The following is a 9351-nucleotide window of genomic DNA, read 5'->3' as shown; positions in this document are numbered from 1 at the left end:
AAGTGCACGAACCATTTATAGTATAGCTTATGAAATACGAGGTCGATCCCACGGAGAATGGTAACTTGGTTGCAAGTTAAACTACTTAGAATGATGGAAAAACTGAAAACAAAGAAACAAACTAACTAACAATTGGCAAGGTCTAGGACAGAATCCTAGCACCACACACGCACTCGAATGGGGGGTTTTTGTTGTTTAAATGAAAACAAGAGAATGAAATGGAAGTGCTGGAAGTAAACAATGGCAGCAATGAACAAGTTGTGAAACAATGATTGAGAAGTGTTAGAGCCTTGGAATCTACCACTAGTCTTCCTATCCAAGTTATGAATGCATAGAAATTGACTCAAGCTTCATTAACAATAGATTATCGCATACAAGCCTATGGTATCTAGGTGCAGGATGCATGATTCTCCTAAGGCATGTAATTGTGCATGGTATCTACACAACAAGTGATCTCTAATATGCAACCTAAGCATGGTATCTACTTAGAATAAAGCATATAAGAGTCATTAAGTTCCTTGAGAATATGATAATCACACAAGTCCTAGAACATGGTATCTGTCCTAGTCAACCTATGGTTATTAACCCCTTGAATGATTCTTAGGCCATTCATGTGTTGCTTGTGAAAGGAGAGTAGAATTGGTGAATCTAAACCCCTTCCCAACCTGTGCTAGATGCATAAAATCCTAGTTAGCTACTCCAAGAAAACATACATCAAGCACATAATAAGCTGGAGATTAACAACTTGATAATGAAAGCAAGGAAATCAATTAACTATGAAATCATCCATAACATTGAATATTCATGACTAGGGCTTCATCCTAAGCCCTAACAAAATGGATTAGTTAAACATAATTATGAATACAGAAGATAAGAAATACATAGGTAGAATAAAGAGAATAGAAGAACTAGCTGGTGGCAGCAAGGTAGTTTCCAGGACAGCTCCCAGCTCTCCCTCCTTTGCAGCTAGCTCTCTCTCTCTCTTTGTGGTGAATCTGAATGTGTGTATGGAAGTAATGGATGAAGTGAATTGTATCTGGGATGTGGAATGGAAGTGGTATTTATAGGGAGAAGGAAAGGGGAATTCTGAATTGAATATGACTAATGCATACAACACTTGTATTTAGATAATCAGAATTGGTTGCTGCACTAATAAATCCCACCAGCAGCCATAGGTCATCTTCATGTCAGCATGATCAAGCATCCATCCAGAAACCAATAGCTCATGCCTAGCTCACCATGACCAAGCATCCATCAGCTCATCCTCATGTCAGCATGATGTGTATTTTGATGGGCTCACGGATTGGGTTTGGCTGAATCCAAATATGACTTTAAGATATCCATTTTGAAGTTCAGAATGTCTCTGATCCAACCACACAAGTATTGGCCCAATCCAAGCTCGGATGAAGAAGATAAGTCCGAAATGAACTTCTAACTCAATATCCAGTTTTTGCACGTTTTGCACCATTTTGCTTCAAAAGCAATCTCTTGCTGCCTTCAACCTATAGAACACACAAACATAGGTAAGTGACTTGAAATAAAGAGAAACTAAACAAAATTACTAAGTAACGAAGGCATGCAAATGTGTGAAATTATGAACTTATCAAATACCCCCAAACTTAGACTTTGCTAGTCCTCGAGCAAACAAAATAAAACTACAACTTAGAAAACAGAAAATAAGCAGCTAGCCTTCCAAACAATATCCTCAAAGAATCATCAAAGTATATGGTTCCAAAGAAACACAACAATCACAATCTAAGTTCCACACATGATTCAAGAGTGTGCAAAGCTTACAATGACATCCTTAAGTGTAGTGTGTGAATGCCAAATCAGAACAACACCTGCAACTCAAATAAGTACATGCGCACACACTTAAAGCACAATCAAGAATTTCGAGCCCCATAAGCTCATTATGAAATCAGCTCTCCACAGTAATACCACACATTACCAAGGATCAAAAGGACTTTACAAGGGTTGTAATGAGGCTTAGGGTAGTGGTTGAATGAAAGAGGAGACATGGAGATATAACAACATTTTGAGCACAACTAAAGCATAGGTAAAAGCATGAGAGATTACTGAACTTTGTAACAAGCAAGGAACACATACATGAGCAGATTTTCAACATAATTTCAGCACCTTCAAATGTGTTATTTGGCCTAATTTTGTGGCTCTTTACCCTAGATCACCATGATCTTTCCTTATAACACCCTAGGGCCGTGACTACATTGGTCACACTTCATTACCTCTTTTGATTAGTTAACAATACCCCAAAACTTATTTCTTTTCAACACTTGGGTTACAGCACTAATGACTCACTTTTGCTCCAAAAACCTTGCAATCTTTATGACTCTCCTTTAAAGATAGCTTTAATTGCTCAAAGAATAGGTAAAGATAAGAAACAGAGATTTATTATGGTAGAAATGGTTTACACAAAGAAAGGCTTAACGTAGGCTCAAATGGATTGACTAGGGATGAATACATGTAGAGGGATGGTTAGAAAGGCTCAAACGATTTAAACATGGCCTAAATCACTTCCTAAGCATTGTATGGCAACAGAATGTCTCAAGAGATATTCAAATAAGTTCTAGAGCATGAAACCAAGATCATGAAATAAGCAGAATTGCATAACATCTCCAAGTAGCAAGAAATTGGACTAACTTGGCAAAGTGCTCAATAAGTGCAAGGATGGCATGCAAGACAAAGTTCACTCAGAATCACACATAGGCCTTAAACAATGACTATCAATTTCTGAAAAAAACATATTAGTATTAAATCCAAGTCTTATCATAGGTGTTTGGAAGGATAACGAAACAACACACAAAATCCTGCGTTATTAGACACTAGACACACTTAAAATTTTTAAAATTTGACAATAAAACAACATAACTGAATCCTTCCCCCCAAACTTAAATGAAACATTGTCCTCAATGTTTAGAGTATAAGAACAAGCAATGCCTCATAAATGAAAGGAAAGAAGATAAGGAAAAGACATAACCAAATGTTAGAGTTCAGAAAACAACTCCCCTTTGAAGCGATTAGGACGCAAGCAAGCTCCTTGCACGTTCTATCTTCTCCTCATCACCTTGGGTTGCCTCCCAAGAAGCGCTAAGTTTTATGTCTTCAGCCGGACGTCCAAACTTTGGTGAGCTTCAAGAGAGTGGTGGAGGCTCCTTGAGTGCTTGAGACTCAATATTGGCATCAAAGTTGGCATCAAAGTAAGGTTTCAACCGATGTCCGTTCACCTTGAAGGTGCTGCCATCCTTAATATTTTGAATCTCCACTGCGCCATGATCAAACACATTAGTAATAACAAAAGGGCCAATCCACCGAGAACGAAGCTTACCTGGGAAGAGCTTAAGGCGTGAATTGAATAAGAGAACCTTCTGCCCTTCCTCAAACGTCTTCCTAAGAATCTTCTTGTCATGATACTGCTTTGTTTTCTCCTTATAAAGCTTAGCGTTCTCATACGCCTCATGTCGCAACTCCTCCAACTCATTGAGTTGAAGCCTCCTCTTTTCACCAGCAGCTTTCATGTCAAAATTGAATGCCTTGATCGCCCAATAAGCCCTGTGCTCAAGCTCCACTGGTAAGTGACAAGGTTTACCAAAAACAAGTCTATATGGAGACATACCTATGGGGGTCTTATAAGCTGTCCTATAAGCCCACAATGCATCCTCCAAACGCATGTACCAATCCTTCCTTGTGGTGTTCACTGTCTTCTCAAGTATGTGCTTAATCTCCCTATTGCTTATCTCAACCTGCCCACTAGTTTGAGGATGGTAGGGTGTTGCCACCTTATGCTTGATTCCATACTTCTTCAAGAGTGCTGCAAAAGCTTGGTTAACAAAATGGGAGCCACCATCACTAATGATTGCTCTTGGTGTGCCAAACCTTGTAAAAATATTTCCTCTGAGAAAACTGATCACAATCTTAGCATCATTAGTTCTAGTGGCAATGGCTTCCACCCATTTGGAAACATAATCGACAGCAACTAATATATATTCAAATCCATAAGAAGTAGGAAAAGGGCCCATGAAATCAATTCCCCAAACATCAAATATATCAATGACTAAGATATTAGTGAGAGGCATCTGATTTCTAGCATGCAAATTACCCATCCGTTGGCATCTATCACATGAAGCACAAAATGTATAAGCATCCTTAAAAAGGGTAGGCCAAAAGAAACCTGATTGTAGCACTTTGTTGGCAGTCTTCTTTGCTCCAAAATGGCCTCCGCATGCATGGGAGTGACAAAACTCTAGAATGCTCTTAAAATCACCTTCAGGCACACACCTTCGAATTACTTGGTCCGGACAATGCTTGAATAGGTATGGATCATCCCAAAAGTAGTATCTTGCTTGTTTCCTAAGCTTGTCACGTTGGAATGTAGATAACCCTGTAGGGAGTTCGTTAGTGCATAAGTAGTTAACAATATCAGCAAACCAAGGCAATGGATTAAGAGAATTCAAAGCACAAATAGAGAAGAGTTGCTCATCAGGGAAGCTTTCACGCAATGGCAGTGAATCCTCCTCTTCATTAGATACATGCACCAATCTACTCAAGTGATCAGCCACCACATTCTCACTTCCTTTCTTATCTTTTATCTCCAAGTCAAACTCTTGCAACAAGAGGATCCATCTAATGAGGCGTGGCTTGGCATCCTTTTTAGCTAACAAGTATTTCAATGCTGCATGATCAGTGTAAACAATGACCTTGTTAGTAATCAAATAAGATCTGAACTTCTCTAAAGCAAATATGACAGCTAATAACTCCTTCTCTGTGGTGGAATAGTTGAGTTGGGCATCGTTGAGGGTTCTACTAGCATAGTAGATGGCATGTGGCTTCTTATCAACTCGCTGCCCCAAAACAGCTCCAACAGCATAATCTGAGGCGTCACACATCAGTTCAAAAGGCAAGCTCCAATCCGGTGGCATAATGATTGGGGCAGTTGTGAGCATCATTTTCAAAGCATTGAAAGCATTCTCACAGTTTTGATCAAACACAAAATCCATGTCCTTGGCAAGGAGATTGCACAAAGGCCTTGCAATCTTAGAAAAATCTTTAATGAAACGCCTATAGAAACCTGCATGGCCAAGGAAAGAACGTACTTCTTTGACAGAAGTAGGTGAGGGCATAGAAGCAATCAAATCAATCTTAGCTTTATCTACCTCAATTCCATTACTAGAGATGACATGACCAAGAACTATGCCTTGGTTAACCATAAAATGACATTTTTCCCAATTAAGCACAAGGTTATTTTGTTCACATCTAGCCAACACCTTAGATAAGTTATGCAAACATTGATCAAAAGAATCACCAAAGACAGAGAAGTCATCCATGAATACCTCAATAAACCTTTCTACCATGTCGGAGAAAATGCTCATCATGCACCTTTGGAAAGTGGCTGGGGCGTTGCAAAGACCAAAGGGCATCCTCCTATAAGCAAAAGTACCAAAGGGACATGTGAAGGTTGTCTTCTCTTGATCTTCTGGGGCTATGGCGATTTGGTTGTAACCTGAATATCCATCAAGGAAGCAATAGTGGCTATGGCCAGCCAATCTCTCAAGCATTTGATCAATAAATGGAAGAGGGAAGTGATCCTTGCTTGTTGCTGTGTTGAGCTTCCTATAATCAATGCAAACTCTCCAGCCCGTGGTCATCCGTGTTGGTACAAGCTCGTTTGCTTCATTCTTCACCACTGTGATACCTGATTTCTTGGGGACAACTTGTATTGGGCTCACCCATTTACTGTCAGAAATAGGGTAAATAATACCAACATCTAAAAGCTTCATTACTTATTTCCTTACCACCTCCTTCATGTTTGGATTGAGACATCTTTGGGCATCCCTCTTAGGCACTGCATTGTCCTCCAATAGTATCCTATGCATGCACGATGTTGGGCTTATGCCTTTGATATCTGCAATGCTCCATCCAATCGCAGTTTTGTGCTCTTTTAGAACCCTCAAAAGCTTCTTCTCATCATTTGGTTCGAGGTGTGAGGCAATGATAACAGGTAGAGTCTCACTCTCACCTAAATAAGCATATTTAAGGTGTGTTGGCAATTGCTTTAATTCCAACTCCGGTGCCTGCACAATAGAAGGTAAAACCTTATTAGTAGGTGCGGGTAAAGATTCAAATTGGTTTGCATACCTCTTTCCCACTTCTATGTAGCTATCCATGCTGCAAACAAGCTCAAGAAGTAAAGGAGAGATCACAGCCTCTAATCTGTCCACTTCTTCTTTCCTTATGCTTTGTGTGATGCATGCTTCAATAGGCTCCAAATAACTCATTGGCAGTGCTTCTTTCACCATATTATCAATTGCATCAAGCTGGAAAACTTCATGCTCATCACTTGGAAACTTGGAGGCTTCAAACACTTTGAATGCTATTGTCTCATCAAACACGTTCATAGTCAATGTACCCTTCTTCACATCAATAATTGCACCGGCAGTTGCCATGAATGGACGACCAAGAATGAGTGGTAACTGATTGTCATGAATTGGTGCTTCTTCCATTTCCAACACCAAGAAATCAGCTGGCAAAATCAGCTCTTCTACTTTCACCAAAACATCTTCTAGAATGCCCCTAGGGTACCTGATAGTTCTATCTGCCAATTGAATGCTCACAGATGTGGCTTGCAACTCACCAAGGTTAAGTTTCTCATAAACATGATATGGCATAAGGTTAATGGATGCACCAAGATCAAGCAAAGCTTTTTGAAACTTAAAATCACCAACTATACAAGGTATAGAAAATGAACCTGGATCCTTTAGCTTTGGAGGTAGCTTTCTTTGTAAGACTGCACTAACCTCTTCACTTAATGCAACCTGTTCATGCTCTTTGAATCTCCTCTTGTTAGTGCATAGATCCTTCAAAAATTTTGCATATTTTGGAATCTGAGCAATGGCATTGAGCAATGGGATGTTGATTTGCACTTTCTTGAATATTTCCATTATCTCATCCAAGCCTTGATCTTTCTTTGACTTTGATAACCTGCTGGGAAAGGGTGCAATAGGCCTAAAAGCATTAGATGAAATTGGAACTTGATTAGCATTAGATGATACCTTAGGGCCTGTGCTCTTTCCAAGAGAATTGAGGGGCTGTTTGGTGGAACCTGTGGGCTGCCCTTGTGGTGGCTGAATGATCTCCACGTTTTCTCCATCTTCTTGCTCTTCATTGGCATCTCCAACCTTATTATCAACTTGTTTACCACTTCTCAAGATGTGCACTGCTTTAACTTGCTCATGATGCCTTGGATTCACCTCCGTTTGGCTTGGAAAAGTTCCGGATGCTCTATTGCTCATGGAGGATGCAATCTGCCCAACTTGCACTTCTAGTTTGTTCACTGCATTTTGAAGATTCTGATTGGTTTGCATCTGTTGCCCCATGAACTTCTTGAACATGTCTTGCAATTCTCCCATTTGATCACCCCTTTGCTCTTGTACTTGTTGGGGAGCTTGCTGGAATTGCCTTTGTTGTATTTGAAATCCTGGGGGAGGTCCTTGAGATTGTTGCACATTTGAATTATTGCTCCACCTGAAATTAGGATGATTTCTCCACCCCGGATTGTATGTGTTTGAGTAAGGATCATTCTGAGGATTCCTTCCTTGAAGGGCATTTGCTTGCTCTAGCATGTGCTTTGCAAAAGATTGGTCTTGAACTTCCTCTTTGCTTCCTAGAGGGCCAGTCACTGCCTGTTGAAGCAAAGAACACATAACATCAAGTTTTGCATTAATCTCATTATTAGTACTTACCTCAGAGACCACAGCTTTCATAGGAGCTCCTCTTCCTTTATTGTAGCTCCATTGTTGAGAGTTGGTACTCAAAGATTCAAAGAGAGTAAAAGCCTCATCTGCTGTTTTGTTCATCAGTCCTTCTCCACTTGTTGCATCTACCATCATCCTTTCGGAATCAAGCAAACCTTCATAGAAAGATTGCATTTGCATCCAACTCTCTATATTGTGGTGTGGGCAAGAACTCATCATCTCCTTGTACCTCTCCCAGCATTCATGAAAAGCTTCTCCTTCTCTTTGTGTGAAACCAAGAATTTCCTTTCTAATCTTGTTAGTCTTTTGAGCTGGAAAGAATTTCTGCAAAAACTTATTAGAAAGCTCATCCCAAGTACGAATTGAAGCATTAGGCAAAGAGTATAACCATGACTTAGCCTTATCTTTTAAACTGAATGGGAATAGCCTCATCTTAATCTGCTCATCATCAAGTCCTTGAATTTTGATTGTAGCACATATTTCAAAGAATTGCTTAACATGCATGTAAGGATCCTCAGTGGTATTACCATAATAAGTTGGAAGAAGATGAATCATACCACTTCTAAGCTCAAACCTGTCAATTGTGAGTTGAGGATAGACGATGCACGAAGGTTGATCAGTGACTTTGGGGATGGAAAATTCACGCAGGGGTTTCCTAGGTTGGACAACAAGCGCACCACCTCCTTCATCATTATTGTTGTTGTTTGGAATCTCTGCCATCTTGCTTGAACCTTCAGATTCGTAGCTCTCAGATTCAGCACTTAAAGAACTATAATTCCTCCTCAAACCAACACGTACAGCAAAAGTTCCTGGTGAAATTGGCTCAGAATCAGATTCGGACATATATGCACACACAAGAAACCAATTAGTGCCTTCAAATGGAGATAACAACTAAAAAGAAAAACAGAATACAGAAATAAAAACCAACGAAAACAAAAACAAAAACACTCAAAGTAATCTAACTATAGCACCATCGTTACCGGTTCCCCGGCAACGGCGCCAAAAACTTGTTGAGCCTATTCCTAACAACTAAAATGAGTTATTAAAAATAGAAACTTCAATTCTCGCAAGTGCACGAACCATTTATAGTATAGCTTATGAAATACGAGGTCGATCCCACGGAGAATGGTAACTTGGTTGCAAGTTAAACTACTTAGAATGATGGAAAAACTGAAAACAAAGAAACAAACTAACTAACAATTGGCAAGGTCTAGGACAGAATCCTAGCACCACACACGCACTCGAATGGGGGGTTTTTGTTGTTTAAATGAAAACAAGAGAATGAAATGGAAGTGCTGGAAGTAAACAATGGCAGCAATGAACAAGTTGTGAAACAATGATTGAGAAGTGTTAGAGCCTTGGAATCTACCACTAGTCTTCCTATCCAAGTTATGAATGCATAGAAATTGACTCAAGCTTCATTAACAATAGATTATCGCATACAAGCCTATGGTATCTAGGTGCAGGATGCATGATTCTCCTAAGGCATGTAATTGTGCATGGTATCTACACAACACGTGATCTCTAATATGCAACCTAAGCATGGTATCTACTTAGAATAAAGCATATAAGAGTCATTAAGTTC

General features: G+C 39.7%; 1 non-coding gene across 1 annotated transcript; it reads left to right on the top strand.

The window, feature by feature from the left end:
* Positions 1 to 7956: 7956 nt before the first annotated feature.
* On the top strand, positions 7957 to 8063 carry LOC148294720 (small nucleolar RNA R71). The gene has a single exon (XR_015835562.1). It is a non-coding gene; the product is annotated as a small nucleolar RNA R71 (small nucleolar RNA).
* Positions 8064 to 9351: the final 1288 nt, after the last annotated feature.

This window comes from Prunus avium, chromosome 4 (assembly GCF_965620075.1).
Source record: "Prunus avium chromosome 4, drPruAviu1.hap1.1, whole genome shotgun sequence".
Lineage (NCBI taxonomy): Eukaryota > Viridiplantae > Streptophyta > Magnoliopsida > Rosales > Rosaceae > Prunus > Prunus avium.
Note: the sequence above shows the minus strand (reverse complement) of the source record. Positions and strands in the feature narration are given on the sequence as shown.